The 5,320-nt window shown below is 41.9% G+C and overlaps 1 long non-coding RNA gene across 1 annotated transcript; it reads left to right on the top strand.

Annotated features, from left to right (window-relative positions):
* The first annotated feature begins 1,264 nt into the window (after positions 1-1,264).
* On the top strand, positions 1,265-3,326 carry LOC125506080 (uncharacterized). Its single transcript, XR_007282581.2, has 2 exons — positions 1,265-2,123; positions 2,719-3,326. It is a non-coding gene; the product is annotated as an uncharacterized LOC125506080 (long non-coding RNA).
* The last annotated feature ends 1,994 nt before the right edge of the window (positions 3,327-5,320 follow it).

Below are 5,320 nucleotides of genomic sequence, written 5' to 3'. Positions count from 1 at the left end.
TTCTTTTTATGCCATTCTTTAGAGAGAACATACTCCCTCACGTTATGACCTTTCTTGGTCATCTTTTGAGTCACAAGTACCCAGCCATTCGCTTTCATGAATGAAAGCATGCAAAACTTTTAGTCTGAGAAAACTTAGCCAATAATCAACAATAATGGGTATAAAAAATAACCCTACATTGGTCTGGTTAAAAGAAATGCATATTAAACTTTTGAAACTTTCTTTTATATTCTAAATCATCATTGTGGCAGAATTAGAATAAACATCATCCTTATACATTAATTCCATATCACCGTTGGGCGGAAATGGAAATAATGCATATAACTCATAAACAATGTGATGATAGTATTTATATTAAACAACTTTGCTAAGAATTAATCATCACCATCAACTTTATTGCAGCGGGAACAAGAAATATACATTTCTCTAGTTCAAGAGCATTTCTTAATCTTTATCCGTTCTCTGAAAATTGACCACTTTGATACAAAATTTATCAGAGATTTGAACTTTGAACATAAGACTCATAGAATTATAGCATTGTTATCATCAACGCTGGTCAGAAAATAACAATACCACATTTTAACTTTAAAAACAAATATCTTTCTTTTGTCATAGTGAAAACTATCTGCATCTTATTTCACCCACAGGGGAAAAACATTGCTAAGAACATTTCTTCCAATTAAATTTTCCCGTTGGTTCCAATTTAAATGGAGGATAAAACTTTTACTTTGCAGCGGAAACTTTACAATATTCTATTCAAAAACAATTATGTACTCTTTTACTCGCTAAGCAATTTTAACCGGTTGGTTCAAAAATGCATTAGAGAAGCAACAATTTAATCTTTTACTTTAGCTTTATTCACTTTTAAAGGAGCACCTTTAAATTTCAATAATAAAACATGATCATGTAATTAACAACGTTGGTCATAAAAATAACATAATCATATTCATTTTAATATTCACTTTAACATGCTCTTAAAAACTTAATTCTATCTAAACTTTTATTTTCTTTGTAAAAGAGCACTATTAATTATTTACGCAGCGGAAAAACATGAATAAAAAATATGAACTTTTAATTCTTTTCTGAAAATTTCAATTTTATTTTCAGAGACTTCTCTATTTTTTCTTTTTCAGAAACTTTGCAACTTTTTCTTTCCTATTTTCTGAACATAATTTTTCGTTGGAAAAATAATGCACAGAAAGGACTATTTAAAATCTGCCAAAAACTGGACAAAACCTTGAAAAAAATATGAAAACGGGCAGCATCAGCCGAACTCGGCCTGGCGCGGGAGGCCCGCAGCGGCCCAAGGCCTGCGCCTCCGCGCGCTCGAGCGAGCCGGCCCGGTCTGCTGGATCTGGCGGCCCAGCAGCCCAGCTGGCCTGCTCCCTTTCTGGCCCAGCGGCCTGGGGCGGGGCTAGGGTTTCACGATGGCCGTCGATCTGAATCTGACGGCCGCCCTTGCTTTTCGCCAGATCAAAACCAATCGATGCGGTGGGGGGCGAGGGGAACCCTAATCCTTTCCTCCCCCGCGCACCCCTCTCGCTCGCTGTCCCGACTGAGTCGAGCCACCATGCCGCGGCACAAGGCCGGCCGCTGGCGACGAGCGCCACCGCACCACGATGCGCGAGCCTGCCCTTTCCCCCCTCCATTCCTTTTACAGAGAGAGAGGGACTCTCGCGGCCACCTCTGCTCTCCTTGTCTCGCTCCCGACTGCGCCGTTGCTTTTGACGCCGGTCGCCGGCAGCCGGAGACGGGGTTGAGCTCCGCCTTTCCCTGGCGAGCTCTTCTCCACTCCCCCTTTCCTCCCTTCAATCTACTACTTCTCCTTGTGCAGCAACAGAGAGAGATGATGCGGGTTTCGATGCAGTGCCTTGGCCATCCCCTTCGCCGGCTGCGCATCCGCCTTGCGGTGAGCGCGCCGCCGTCGAGCGGTTTGGCTGCGGTGCCTACTTTGAGCTTTTCCTTTGCCCGTGAGGGGTGGTACCTTCGTCCGACGCCTCGGCTTGCCGATGCGCATCGAGATCGAGAGGGTCAGCGCGGCCTTACGGCGGCACTCTTTGCCGGCGAGGCCTGAGGCCCTCTCCGGTGGTCTTTGCCCTGTTCTAGGGTTCTTTTGGGGAGAGGTATTTCTTTTTCTTTCCAAGATGGCCTGATACCATTGTTAGATCCACTAGATCGATGTAGGCTAGATCTTCCCGGTAACCTACCTTCCTTGGGTGCGTATGAGCTCGATCCTGAGCTGACCATGGTGTAGTAGAGGCCGGTGGTAGCAGAGAGATCGAGATGGAGAGGTGGCAGTGGTGCTTTCCTTGAGCACTGCGATTGCCCTAGATCGGAAGGGGATATCGGTGGGGAGTCTGGCGGCGCGGTGAACCTCGTACCGTGTGCCCCGGCCTCCACCTCTCTATATATCGCAGGTCACAGGGGCCCACCAACCATAAGAGGGTTGGGCGCCCCCGATCAGGGCGCGAATAGATCAGGGCCGGATGGACCGTTGGGCCCACTCGGTGGAGAGATCAACCTAACATGTTCAACTAACGCAATTACAGTACATAGTAGGAGTATTTGTAAAGTTGTACGAATCTGTTTTGCTCCAGCAGCTTTGCTATGAATAGGGATTAATCAACGCAAATTTGTTATATTCAGTTTCTATTTCCTTCCTCTTTTCTGCTCAATGCGATTAGCCGTGACAATGAACCCGGGAACCGGGAAGTGCAGATCAGAGTAGCGACCAAGTTGGTAGCCCAGCCACCGCTTGGGCACCGGCGGCATCCAGCGGTCATGGAGCACCGGCGGCTTGGGCTCTAGGGCCACACGCCGGTGTCGAGCACCCTGCTGCCACCCCGACGACCACGCCGCGACCGCCCGCGTCCCGCACGGGCACACCCAGCGGTGCTCCTGAAGATTGTTGCACTCTGGATGAATTTTTGGATCAGGTGGAGGGAGGGCGCATTCGTGCATCTCGGCCAACTCGCCGCTGACGTTCCAGACGGACCTGCCGGCGACCTTGATCGATGTTAAGGAGCTCCGCGCCCTCCACCTCGTCGTCTATATGACGCTGCTTTTCTTTCGCAAAAAAAAAAGGATATGACGCTGCTTTTGAGTACTGTACGTCCAAGGCAGGCATGCAGTTTGTCACGTGTATACATACCGTAACTAGGTTGGACACCGAACAATAATGACTTGTTCCACGTCGTCTTCTTTTTTGAGCTGTCCTGTTCCACGTCCGATAGACTAAAATCGATTCCTCAGATACAAATCGCGAACCAACTTGTGGTTGAAATGGTTATGTAGACAGTGAAATTCCCAGTCCATCAGAGTTGAAATTCTGATGCTCACATTTATACTGGATCTATTTCAGGATTTTCAGTGATAGGGGTGAGTATATGCATGTTTATATGAGCGCTACGTGTTAAAAAAAAAGAAAGATACAAGGCTCGTCTCGTACAAGGGCAGCCCATGTGTGTGAGTTACGGAGTTGGGCTATGTTGTTTCCCCCCTCTTTTTTACCCGCCTGATATAGAAAAGAGGGGGTCCAGTTTTTTGCATTCCTTCTTGCGTGTTTTTGTCATTTGTTCACTTCAGGCTTCCAATGTCAGCTCTTTGTACTGATTTTTTCTTCTACTTTTTCCCATGATTAATTGCTGTTTTTGTTTTCCGTTTTCCCTTCATCCTATATTCTTAAGAAGTTGATCTCACTATTTGCAAAAAAGAAGAAGTTGATCTCACACTAGCAACTAGCAAGAAGGACATGCGTTGCAATGGGTGCGTACACATTTAGTAGGTCAACATCAGTATTGTCCGACATATACCTTACATCCACTATATTCTAGATTTTGTTAACATTTAATTTGATTTAGGTAAGGGTAGGTGAAGGTAATGCAAGTTTTGATTTAGCTGTGACTTTGGTAAGTTTGATTTTATTTGATTCAGTTAATGCATGATGTGGTTTTAGAAAATTATCGATTTAATTTAAATTAGTCCAAGTTACTATATTTATGTTGGTTTTTATTTTGTGCGGCATCAGTTGGGGAACCCTTAACTACCTATCATGTTACCTCCTTTGCCGACCTCCTTGTTTTGGATACCTCTGTTACAACCTTTGGCGAAGATTGAGAAGAGAATGAATGCACAAAGGAGACACGGGCAGAATCACATAATTGTTTTGACCAAATTTCTCATTTAGCTTTGTCATATTCTCTTATCTTAATATGCAGAACCCATTTTACATTAGCAAAAATCATTACATAAATACACACTTGTGTTTACCTTTATATATATATATATATATATATATACATATATATATATATATGGGTGAGGAATAGTTATTCTTCACCCCTCTTTATTTTACCATCAATGCACCGTAATTTTACGTTCTATAAGTTTTGTCTTATTTTCGACGTAAAAAGGGATCATAAAAAAATGTATAATCACCGTAAAAAATATTTTATGTTATGTAAAATTATAAACATAAAAACATAGTTTAAAATACACATAAACTGCAAAATTTCTTGTCTTATTACCTATATATAAGGGTCGCGCTATTTGTCACCCTGGTTGAGGAATAGTTATTCTTCACCCCCATCTATTTTACCATCAATGCACCGTAATTTTACGTTCCGTAAGTTTTGTCTTATTTCCGACGTAAAAAGAGACCGTAAGAAAATATATAATCGCCGTAAAAAATATTTTATGTTATGTAAAATTACAAACGTAAAAATATAGTCTAAAATACACATAAATTACAAATTTTCTTGTCTTATGACATATATTTTTATTTCTTATGTCAAATTTTATGTAGTGAATCAATAGGAATGTAATTATTTGAATTCTAAACGTAATTTAATTATGAAATGATCGTAAGATTACGTCGGGTGAAGAAATACTTATTCTGCACCCTGGATGATAAATGGTAACACTATATATATAGCAAATTCATGGCACAAAAAAGGGGTGTGAACAACTGTGTTTATAAAATGTTACTTGATACGTCTCAAACATATCTATAATTTTTTATTGTTTCATGTTATTATATTATTATTTTTGTATACTTTTATAATAATTTATATTATTATTTTGGACTAACCTACTAATTTAATGCACAGTGCCAATTCCTGCTTTCTGCATGTTTATATTATTATTTTGGAACGGGGGGAGGGGGGGGTGTTGGTGGTGGTGGTTGTGTGACCAGATGCATGTCCACCACTAAACATGTAACTACAAGCTTTATAATCCGTCTGCTACTGCATGGGTACAAAAAGACTACAACAAGTGCCAGCAAAGGGGTCATCGGGCAAGTTGCATGTCCGCTTTTGCA

The sequence above is a fragment of the Triticum urartu genome, chromosome 5A, assembly GCF_056163025.1.
Source record: "Triticum urartu cultivar PI428250 chromosome 5A, HENAU_Tu73, whole genome shotgun sequence".
NCBI lineage: Eukaryota > Viridiplantae > Streptophyta > Magnoliopsida > Poales > Poaceae > Triticum > Triticum urartu.
The sequence above is the reverse complement of the archived record's forward strand: the minus strand, read 5'-3'. Positions and strand labels throughout refer to the sequence as shown.